We start from the raw sequence: 12,683 nt of genomic DNA, 5'->3' as shown, positions 1-12,683 counted from the left end.
TCAGAGTGTTTGTTACATAACTGCCCAAAGTCACACCTCTGGTAAGAGGCAGCAATGGGACTCAAACCCAGGTCTTTCTGACTCCAGAATCTGGAAATTGGACTTGTATAATAACATAGGCTGATGCATCATAAATGCTTAATAAACTTATGTTGAATAAAACTGAGCAGATGTAATGGAATTTGATGGGATGCTTCTCTCCCTAATTCAAACTCTCTCATGACTTACAAAGGCATCATTTGTTACAGATCACAGTATTGTGATTATCATTAGGAGAGTCTTAGTACTTCAAACCAGACTACAAGTTCACTGAGGACAAGGTAATATATTCTTCATAGTAATAATACTACCCTGTGCTCCAGACTTTACATACATTATCCTTATAATAATTCTGAAAGGAATACATCATCCCCATTTTTCAGATGAGGAAACAAAGGCAGACAAGCTTCAAAGCTAGTAGTGGGAGATGCAAATACCTTCCATCTACCTCCAAGGCCAGTGCAGTTTCAACTCTGACCCATGGCCACCTTTTTCATTTTTGTATCCTTAAGATGCCATAAAATACAACATTGGTAGCGAGCATGAACCACATAGTCACCATCAGATCAAAGCCAAGTAAGAATCACTTTTATTTGTCAACCTTGCTCTGTGAAGACTAGGCTACTTACATTATTCAGATCTTGAAATTCTTGATCCAGGAAATTTGGGTATTATTATCTTGCTTACTCTTCATTCATAGCTCTGTCCCCTCGCTAACCTTGCAAAAATCATGGAACTTTTGCTGATGAAGGGAAGAGAAGAGATGCCACACTCTTGGTCTGGTCTGGTTCTCTGTGTGATCTCATTTGCTTGGGTAGGCAATAGGAAATCAGCAGGGAGGACTGGGTGGATTGGAGGTCAGAGTCTGTTTATGTGTGAGGGCTAGACACAGAAGGAAACCCTCCACTTTCTCTGTCCCATCTACTCCACATCCCAGGGCTGGCACTACATCAGTGTCTGCTGACCGGAATGACAGTGTCCTGGGGAGCCTCCATGTCTATGTCATCCTTGGGGGAAACAGGCCAATTTCTCCAGCAGCCCCAGCTTCCAAAGGAAACACAGAGTCTCTCTAAATCCTAACGTTGCCATGTGGCACCTCCACTTCTAGGGTTAGGGCATTCCACTAGAATCCACTACATCTTCTGCCTGTCCAGTCTCACCTCCCTACAAGGCTGAGGTAGGATGTCTGGCTCAAGGGAAGGGTGCTTCTTCGAACTTAGGCTATAAAGATGTAGCATTTTTGTTCTCACCTTGGGGCCTTCTTCCTTGGGGTGATGACCAGCTAGTAACTAGGTGTGTGGGAAAGGGTTACCTTTCCTTGGTACTTGGTTACTTTATATGAAAGAATGTAAGAATGAACCTAAAAACAAGAAAGACCGGAAAGAGGGATATATTCCTAGGCCAATCAGCCCATTCATGTCTGAAATCACCAAAAGAGATCTACCTGAAGAAGTATTTAAGTTGAGTTTTCCAGGGACTTCCAAGAAATACATTTAAATAACAAATCCAGTTTCAATCAAACCCTCCAAACTAACTCATATTACTTGCTTCTGTGTGCACTTGGCTTTCCACTTTGTTATAAGCAAGGAGACAAGGACCATATATTCCTTGCGTTCCCAGCACCATGTGTGGTCCATAGTAGGTACTCAATAAGCATTTGTTGCATGCGTATTAAAAGTCATTAGAGCTAAGTGAAATAAGTCAGTCAAAGAAAGAAAAATACCATATGATTTCACCCATATGTGGAATTTCAGAAACAAAATAAACAAAGAAAAAAATAGACAAACCAAAAATCAGACTCTTAACTACAGAGAACAAACTGATGGCTACCAGAGGAGAGGTGGGTGGGGGGAATGGGTGAAATAGGTGAAGGGGATTAAGGAGGGCATTTGTTGTGATGAGCACCGGGTGATGCATGGAAATGTCGAATCACTATATTGTACACCTGAAATTAATATAACACTGTACGTTATACTGGAAATAAAAAATTAAAAGATTAAATTAAAAATATTTAAAGGAAAAAAAAGTCATTAGAGAAACTCATTTGTCCCGCAGGAGTAAAATATAAAGGAGTAATGGAGAATACTAGAATAGAGACACCCATGTGGACCTCTGGCTCTCAGTGGAGCTAGAATCTTTGTACCTAATAAAATGTAACAGGGCTGTCCTGGTGGGATTCTTTGGCCTCTTGACAACTGCAGGAGAATTTGGAGAATAAATATTTTGACATCTAGACCCAAATTACTAGTCATGTGAGCACACATGAGACTGAGGATCCATGATGGGACAGCAGAAATGAGGAACTTGGCATGGGCTATGAGAATACACTTCACGGACTTGGAAGGAGCATAGAAGCCAGAAGACTAGCTTCAGATGCCTACCTTGCTTCCTAGTCCCACTAAAATTAAGTCTTCAGCATACAGTTCCATCGCATATGGGCTGAGGCTGACCCTTGTTCCTCTCTGCTGTTCCCTTTATTCTGCTCATGCACATTCCTGGCATTCCAAGTCCTCAGCTCTAACCTAGTCCCAGCCCTACCATTCCTTTTCACTGGGGGCAAGTCTCTCAGTTCCTCATCTACAGAATGGGCGTAATTCATAGCTGCTCTACCTGACTCAGCATTCCTGGGGGAATCAGATGAGATTATTCATTCAACCTTTCCACAGACACTAAATAGTTGTTAAATAAGATCATTGTGAGAAAGACTGTAGTGGACACAGTAATAGACTGGCTCTCTCCCTCAGGGACCCAGGCAATGTACAAACCAACACAAGCCTATATATATTCCAAGATGAAAGTCATTAATCCAAGAGAGGCCCAGATACTGTGCTGGGGAGCCCAGAGGGTAGATGGAATATTCCAGAAGGAGGCACTTGGGTGGCTCAGTCAATTGAGTGTCCAACTCTTGGTTTTGGCTCAGGTCGTGATCTCAGAGTGGTGAAATCAAGCCTCATGTTGGGTTCCACGCTCAGCAGGGAGTCTGCGTAAGATTCTCTCTCCCTCTCCCTTTGCCCCTCCCACTCATTCTCTCTCTCTCTCTCTCTCATAAATAAATAAATCTTTTTTTGAAAAAAAGAAAAAGGCTCCAAAATAGAAGCTGCTGCTTGTGAGCTGAACCTCCAGAATTAAAATGAAAGTAGTTTGGAAACAAAATGACTACAAAAACACTGGGTAGAGGTTATAAATAATAACTAATTTATGGAATGCTCTATGTTTTAAAGTAATGCTTAACTCTTAGGCAGATTTCAAACAAATAATAGATAACATTTTTCAACTGTGAGGTGCTAGCTACTATATATTTTATGTTGGAGAACTTACATCACCTGAGCCGAAACCTCATGTAGTATGATCTAGTACTGTCCACCTGTCACAAATGAGTTAACTGAGGCAGGAGAAGGTTGAGTTTCTTGCCTAATGTCACACACACGCAAAAAATCATAGAGCCAGGATTTAAACTCAGGTGGTCAGAATTCAAATACTGCCTCTCAGACAAAGGAACAAAAATAATAAAAAGTGACTTCTAGTTAATTCAGTTCCCTCAGAACTGTGATTTTGAGAGAAATAAATTTTGGATCCCCATGCAGTTCAGCACAACCTATCTGGGAAATTACATTTCAGACCAGGAGGGTACAGGAATAAAACCTACCTAACAGGTCTAATGAGAAGCAAATCCAGGGTAATTTGCACAGTAGCCAGTAGATGGCAGAAAGTGACAAGAAAATGACTGGAAACCACCGCGGGAAGCCCAACTAGCTCCCACTTTGCACCACAAAAGGTATGTTGCATACAACATGGTTTGTTGAAAGTCACAAAGCCTGCCTCAAAGAGAAGCTAGCTCTGAGATGGAAACCGTGTTTGAAATTCTCCAGTCACCTAGCCCTAGTGAGGTAAGGAGGAACCACCCCAGCAGCCTCTGCAAGACGTTTCCTCTATAAAGCTGTCATCCAGCTCTGGCCAGTGCTGACCAAGCCAGCCCTGGCCTAGTCCCCAGGCTCTTTCTGCTGCAGGAAATCTTGGGGCTGTGCAAATGATAATGTCTGGAAAGTACTTGGCAACAGACGAAGAGCTCTGCGCTGGTTAAGACAAAAGCCAGCAGTGTATTCCTTCAACAAAGGTGAGTTACGCATCTATTGTGTGCCTGGCTCTGGGCTCAACCAAAAGCTTGCCTCAGCTATTTACCTCTTCCTGTTTCCCCAGCAGCACACCAGATGCAAAACAAGCGAAGAAAGAAGTCAGTTCTGCGAATTCATATCTTGCCATGAAATTAGGAGAAACTGAATATACTGGAAACCAAAACAAAGCACCTGAGACAATCTGATTGTCATCTTAGATAATAAAAGACCCAAGTGTTAAAGAAAACCCAGTAGGTATAAAGGAAAATATATGATCAAATCTGATTACATAAAAAGTTTAATCTGCTGAACTACAAAAAGCACTTTAAAAATCAAAACAAAAGTAAAAAAACTGCCGAACATATGACAAAAGACAAATATTCTTAAAAACAAATATTCTAAGAACCTTTATCAATCAATAAAATTTATATATCCATAAATCTTAAAAATCAAAAAGATGGGCAAAGGACGTGAACAGGCAGCTGGAATTAAAAAAAAAAAAAGAAACCAATAAAACATTGGAAGTTGGGTCAATTTCAATTACAATGAAATAAATGCACATTTAAATAGCTTATTTTTCACCCCTGGGAATGAGACTCCAGCCCTCTCCTAAAGGTATTTGTAAAACTTTTTAAAGAGCAATTTGACAACATTTAGAAAGATGTTTGCATTTTCTCAACCCAGACATTGCCTTCTCTGTTTCCCTCACTCTCTGGGCACGCTTACCCAGTCCCACATCTTTAAATATGTTCTATGTGTCCATGATGCCCAAACTGGGTCTCCAGGCCTGACCACTCCTCTGTGCCCCAAGCTCCTTTCGGAACATGTCCCCTGGATGTGTCATAGACACAAAAAATCTCAGTCCATACTGGGACTCTCCTTCCCTTCCCCCACCTCCTTGAGCTTGCCCCTCTTGTCCCTCTTCCCTCCCACCCCTTCTCAGTAAATGGCTCTACCACCTAGCATTTTAGGCAAGTCCCTAAACCTAGGGGTCTTCTTTGATAGTCCTTTCTCTCCCTGAACAGGCTAGAATCATTTTCATCTCAGATAGGGCCTCTGCATTTGCTGTTTGAGAATGTTCTCTCCCTTGTTGTACTATGGGAGCTCAGATGTTCAGCTCAATGATCAGGTCTCTTATCAGAGAAGCCTTCCCTGACCGCCCTCTCTGAAGTAGCAACCCTATCAATCTCCATTCCCTCGCCCTGCTTTATGATTCTTAGCATACATCACTACCGGAAACACATCATGATATATATTTGCCCATTGATTATCTATCCACTAGCATGTAATGCCATTGAGACAGGATCTCTATCTGTCTTCAACACAGTATTCTTAGTGCCTAGAACATTTCCGGGCACACAGCAAGCTCTCAAAACTAGGTGTAGAATAAATGAATCTAGGACTTTATAAGTGCTCATTGCAGGAATATATATACATATATACACAATTCAATGTTTCTTAATAGGGACAGTTAAATGAATTATAATCACTTTTTAAAATCCCTAAATTTTCTCACACTGAAAAAAATAGAATGGATAAAAATGCCTCCCTCATATGGTTTTTGTGAGAAAAAAATAAAATGATACCCTGTAGTTGGTGCATAGACACACTCAATAAATGCTAGTTGCTGACAGCTAGTCACCGCTTTGCAATCATTAAAAAAAAAAAAGTAGTTAAATCAAATGTGCCACTACAGAAGATGTCCACAACATATTGTTAAATAAATTAAAAAAATAAAGTAAGGTTGCAAAGCAATATGAATACTATGATTGTAGAACAAGTCTCAGAAAATTTCTGGGAAAACACCCGAAACTGATGATGACCGAGGTAGCTACCTATGGTGAATAAAGTTCACAACTAAAGCCTGGGAAAGAGAGAAGGAACAAGGTATCCTTTTTTATTTAAACATACTTGTGTACTGTTTGAATGTTTTGCAAAACTTATTTACCACTTTTGCAAATTTTACTACTTTTACAAAACTTATTTACTACTTTTGCAAAACATATTTACTACTTTTGCATATATATATATATATATGTGTGTGTGTGTGTATATATATAAGCTTTGAAAGAAGATGGGTACGTGGAAACCAGAGAAGCCAGAAGCCAGACTTTTCTCAGACTATCAGACAACTCCTTTTTTGTTAGGCTGCGTGAAGGAGATGGGTTGAGCCTCCAGAAAGCTGCATTCAAGCTACTAAAGGAATTTTTGCCCCAACCTGCTTTCAGTTTTCATAGATGAAATATGACACTACACTAAAAATTTGGGACAAACTCTTCTACTCAAGTCTGGTGTGAAAATTCTAATTGTTAGATTCAAATTCATAAGCCAGCTCACAGGATGGCTGGGAGGATTGAATGAACGAACAAATTTGAAAGACAGAGCCTTGTATATAATGACTATCCATTAAGTACCAGCAGTGTCAGAATCTGAGGCAGAAGGGAATATTTTTAACTACGGGGTAGGGGGAGGATTATTAAGTTACATTTGCTGTTTGCAGTCGTTTATTGAACAAATGTTTATTGAGCATCTACCATGTGCAAGGCACTGAGCCAAGTATAGGACAGAGCAGGGCCAGACAGTCTTCATCTTTGCCCTCAAGAGAATTCCTTCATTAGATGTCATGCAGCTGCGGGGCTCCCAGGGTTAGCCAGGACTTCAGGCAGCCTGCTTATGCAGGTACTGTATTTATCTGCAGTGCTGTACTTTTTTTTTTTTTTTGGTCTATAATTAAACACACAAAGTGATGGAAACTGAATGACTATCTTTAAGTTTGGAAGTTGAACTAGTATCACAAGTGCTTCCTTGAGCAATGAAATGGTGTACGTGCAGCCCCTAAAGGGCAATATTCCAGAAGGGGAATGCATGGATGAAATAACATATCTCACAATGTTGGCACTTTTATCATGCCATTTATGTAGCAGAAGTGGCAATGACAAGGGCTCTGAGGAGAAAAGCCCATACTTCTGGTGCAAAGTAACCCATTCCCTGACACAGGAGTTCTCTATTAAGTAAAATAAAAACACATGTCTCTACACTAATGTATGAGAGTCAAGGATCCATGAGCCCTTCTGGAACATTATCTACTTGAAAGGGACACACAGCTCAAGCAGCAGCGAAGGGAGGAGGCATACATGGGGGAAGGCAGATTGGGATGCAATTTCAACATATCTCCCTGAGGAGCTTCCCAGGGCCGAGCTTGGACTCCCCCTGAAAGAGCTCAGTCTGTACAGAAATTGTACACATTTGTGGGGCACCTGGGTGGCTCAGATGGTTAAGCATCTGCCTTCGTCTCAGGTCATGATCCCAGGGTCGTGGGATCAATTCCCACATCGGGCTCCCCGATCAGCAGAGAGCCTGCTTCTCCCTCTCCCTCTGCTGCTCCCCCTGCTTGTGCTCTCTTGCTCTCTCTGTCAAATAAATAAATAAAATCTTTAAAAAAGAAATTACACATTTGTGATTGTTTGCTTACCTGGGTTTGTTGTGTTAGCCCTCCATCCATTCATTTCACAAGGATTTCTTTAGAATCACTACCGCTCATTCATTCATTTTTGTTACTCCTCTCATGGGGAACAATCCAGTCCCATGCCCAGAGTGCATGCTCTCAAACCCATCTGTAGATGTTGGGAACAAAACAAGAAGGTTTGGGGGAAAAAAATCTATATAACTCCCTGGAACTACAGAAAACATTCTAGAGCTCTGCTTTATGTTTCCTCTACACTATCTTGGCCTCAAGCAAGGCACTGGACAGAGCACACAGCAACAGCAAGACTGACCACGTTATTCATATTTGTGGAAGGGAACTGGTCAAAACTAAATTGAAAGCCACTGGGGCCCATGATTCTGGGATGGCTTCTGTGGAAGCAGGAAACCGACAGGAAGAAGTTGGTTCTGGGTTGCCCATTTTTGATGACTCTTCAGGACTGAACTAATCCCATCAGCTGCTGCTCCTTACGGAGTGTCCTTTCTACCCTTGGATTGAAGTAAACCAGGTCTTGCAAAAAGTTGGTTTTATTTTAAATCTTCCCTCTCTTTTTTAGAGTTGGAATGTTAGTAACATGCTAAGTCCATATGTAAGGAGTTGCCTCCAAAGACACGGGGTAAAAGTTTATGGTTGCTTAAAATCCAGTAAGAAGAAAATGAGCAACTTGATTAAAAGATATGCACTGATTAGATGCATACCTTAACCAAAGAAGATATACAGATGGCAAATACACACGTGAAAAAATATTTCACATCATATGTCATCAGGGAAATATAAATTAAACGAGATACCACTACACACCTATTAGAATGGTCAAAATCCAGAATATTGACATCAAATTCTGGCAAAGATGTGGGGCAATAGGATTTCTCATCCATTGCTGGTGGAAATGCAAAATGGTACAGCCACTTTGGAGATCAGCTTGACAGTTTTTACAAAACTAAACCTGCCTTACCATATGATCCAGAAATCACATTCCTTGACATTTACCAAGGGGTTGAAAACTTAAGTCCACATAAAAACCTGCACACAGATGTTTATAGCAGCTTTATTCATAATTGCCAAAACCTGGAAGCAACCAACTTGTCTTTCAGTAGGTGAGTAGATAACTATGGTACATCCTTACAGTGGAATATATTATTCAGTGCTAACAAGAAATGAACTACCAAGCCATGAAAAGATGTGAAGGAATCTTAAATGCATTTTACTAAATGAAAGAAACCAATCTTAAAAGGCTACATACTGTATAATTCCAACTATATGACATTCTGGAAAAGATAAAACTATGGAGACAGTAAAAAGATCAGTGCTTGTCAGAGATTATAGTGGAAGGAAAGATGAATATTTGGAACACAGAGATTCTTCGGGCAGTGAAACTATTCTCTGTTTTACTATAATGATGAATACATGTCATTATACATTTGCCCAAACCCACAGAATGTACAACACCAAGAGTGAATCCTAATGTAAACTACGAGCTTTAGGGAATAATGATGTGTCAATGTAGATTCATCAATTGTAACAAATGTACCACTCTGGTGAGGAATGTTGATAATGGGGAAGGTTGGGGTGGGTGGGTAAACATGCATGTGGGAACTGTCTATACCTTCCATTCAATTTTGCTGTGAACCTTAAACTGCTCTAAGGAAATAAAGAAGGAAATCAGGAAATAAAGTCTATTAAAAAAAAAAAAAAACTTGTGGTTGGTGAAGGCAACCCAAGGAGAAGAGAATGGAAAACAAGTCCTTGGTTGTCTCTTTAGATATTAAAGAACACTTTCAAAAGAGAACCTGCTGTTCATTTCCAGGGAAGTATGCTCAGCTTCCAAAATTCTTCAGAAATGCTTCTATTCAGTTCCATCCAGATGTCTTACTTATTGCTAATTCTAAAATTAAGTGCAGAGTTTGGGGAGTGAAAATGATTTTTCTGTTCATTTTTTACACAAGATATTTGAATATTCATCTTCTCTATAAACCACAAATCTTTCAAACTTAAATCTTGAGTTAAAAGATAAACTACCCCTCAAAAGCATCCCAAGGGATTTCCATTTAAATTTGGCAATTCCTGTACTTAACCTTCATTCCTTCGCCTTTTCCTGACAGGTTTGTACATCTTTTCCGGTCCTACCCTCAGCTTGTCTCTCCCAGCCATCAATACATGCCTTAGCAGGCAGTTCTTTCTAAGGGCAGGTCAGGCAGGAAAAGCTTCCATCAACTCAACAGGAAACTGGTGGATTCATTTACTATCTCCTTCCTTGACCACCACTATCCCCCACCTCCAGCATGGAAAATCCAGCATAGCTGTGGGAAGATATAGAAAATGATGAGTTGGGTGAGGAATACTTCAAGGGAAAACTATGGGAAGTTTAGGAGCACTTATATGAATACGTAGTCATTTGGGAATCTGGCTTGACTCAACCTTTGGAAGGAATAAAGGGTCACCAGCAGAGACATTCACTCAGTACTCTGATCATCTTGTGCTTTTGCTAAGAAATGTCAGAAGTATAATCATAAGTTTAAATCTTAAGACTTAAACTTTGCAAGTAACTTATGTCAGTTGTGTTCAATTTACTAACAGTTGTTGAGTACCGTTTTAACAAATGCCTAGGGCTATTGTTAAGTGCTGGCAATGTAAAGATGAATTTAAACCAAAAACAATGTTTTGCCCTAATGGGAACTAAGAAGGGCCAGACCACTGTTCTGAGAAGCATTCTCTCCCAGAGGAGATCATTATAGAAATAATTTAGAAATTTTTCCATTATTAAAGGACATGAGTTTTTCAGATGGAGAGCCCATAGGATACTTATGACAGTGGAAGAACATAAATCAACACAAAGCACAACCTGATGAAATTTCAGAATATTGGGGACAAAAAGTAGATCCTAAAAGCTTCTAGAGATGGAGAAAAACAGAGTTCTTGTGTAAAAGGAACAGGAATCAATTTATCATTGTAGGACAATGGTAGAATTGTGGAATGGTGGAAAAAATATTTCTAACTCAGAATTCTCTACCCAGATAAACCAGCAAACTGATATGACATATTTAGACATTTAAGGTCTCCAAATTTTCCTTCCAAGCACTTTTTCTCAGGAAGTTTCTAAATCAATGGAAAGGAAGGCAATGGATGAAGAGGGGGAATCCAACTCAAGAAAGACTCAAAAGGAGTTCCCAAGTTATTGGTGAAAAAAATTCCAAATGACAGCTCTCCCCAGTCCAGAATGCAGCAGATCAGAAAGCTCTCAGAAAACTGACTCTTAGAAGAAATGGACAGAATTCCTGGTGTGTTTAAAGGAGACTTAGACAACTGGGGGAAGGACTGGAGGAAAAATTTGTGGTGAGTACATAGAAAACTAAGCAAACCAAAACATGAGGCAAAGATTAACTCCAGCAAAACAAAAAGTTGCATAAGAAAAGAAATATAATCATGATGTATTATATAGCTCATGTGTGAATAACATTCATATAGTCAAAATAATATAAATACTGGATATGGATCTAACAGAAAGTATAATTTAACTATACTGGGAGAATGCAGGCGGTTGGGCAGGAAGCAATATGCAGTGGACACTTTTCCATAGTGAGAATTCATCAGATAATAACTAAAACTGGAAAATTAAGAAATAGATGAAAAAGAGAAAGAAAAAGCCAAACAAGTTGGAAGTTTTGTTGTCAGGGAATGATAAATACAGATAGAAGTGGACAAGGCATGGTGGTTTCGTAATAAGCTTTGTAGAACCATGTGACTTTTTTGTAAAGATTTTATTTACTGGGGCGCCTGGGTGCCTCAGTTGTTAAGCATCTGCCTTCTGCTCAGGTCATGATCCCAGGGTCCTGGGATAGAGCCCTGCATCAGGCTCCCTGCTCAGTGGGAAGCCTGCTTCTCCCTCTCCCACTCCCCCTGCTTGTGTTCCTTTTCTCGCTGTCTCTCTCTCTCTCTCTGTCAAATAAATAAGTAAAATCTTTAAAAGAAAAAAAAAAGATTTTATTTACTTACTTATTTGAGAGAGAGGCAGAGAGAGAGCACAAGCAAGGGGAGTGGCACAAGGAGTGGCAGAGAGCGGGAGAAGTAGGCCCCCTGCTGAGCAAGGAGCGCGATGCCGGCTCCATCCCAGGACTCCGGGACAATGACCTGAGCCAAAGGCAGATGCTTAACTGACTGAGCCACCCAGGTGCCCAAAACCATTTGACTTTTAAACTATGTGCATGCATATCTTTGATTAAAAATTTGTTTTAATATAAGGACACATTGTCTTCTAGAGAAATTTCCATCTTTCATGGCCTGGAGCAACTTCTATAGTTTTAGAAAGACCATATCAAGTAGCAATTAAAGCATAAGCTTTGAGTCAGACATACCTGGACTCAAATCCTGGAGTAGCCAGCTACTAATCGTGACCTTAGGAAAGTTAACATTTTTTAGCCACAATTTCCACATCTGTAAAATGAGAATAAGAGTAATAATAATGCCTATTTTATCTGATATTATAAAGATAAAATAATACTATATGAAAAGCACATAAAACACACTCAGTAAAAGGTGGACATTTTTATTATTATTGATAGAGAAGTAGGTAATAGAGGAGATATATATAATGGAAATAGATGACATCCTAGCTACGAATTTGTCTCTCTGGGTCTCTGAAGCCTACTACCCTTCATAAATCAGCACCTAGAACCTTGCCTGGCACAAAGGAGTAGCTCGATGTATATCTGCAGAACCAATAAATGAATAGATGAACGTATACATGTATACCACTTAGCCCCAAGCCTCTCTGGATATTCTAGAATCAATTCAACCCTAGGGAGAGGAAATGCAATGAGCCCTGGAGTGAACTTAGTACCTAGAGCAGACTTTGTTAATTGCCAACAAACAACATATCTTTCATTTCTTAATATTTGAATTGTTAGTTTTAGTCAGGTCCCAGGCTGCCTGGACTACATTTCTCTTCCGCTGGCACTTCTTATGTTCTACTATTAGGACTTCCTCCAACATTGCTTCTTCTCTAGCTGTTTAGTTTTCTTTCCCTAGCCCCCCCAAAAGCAAACTCATCT

This window comes from Callorhinus ursinus, unplaced genomic scaffold (genome assembly GCF_003265705.2).
Source record: "Callorhinus ursinus isolate GAN/ISIS: 27379988/994484 unplaced genomic scaffold, GSC_fseal_2.0 scaffold13, whole genome shotgun sequence".
Taxonomy (NCBI): Eukaryota; Metazoa; Chordata; class Mammalia; order Carnivora; family Otariidae; genus Callorhinus; species Callorhinus ursinus.
The sequence above is the reverse complement of the archived record's forward strand: the minus strand, read 5'-3'. Positions refer to the sequence as shown.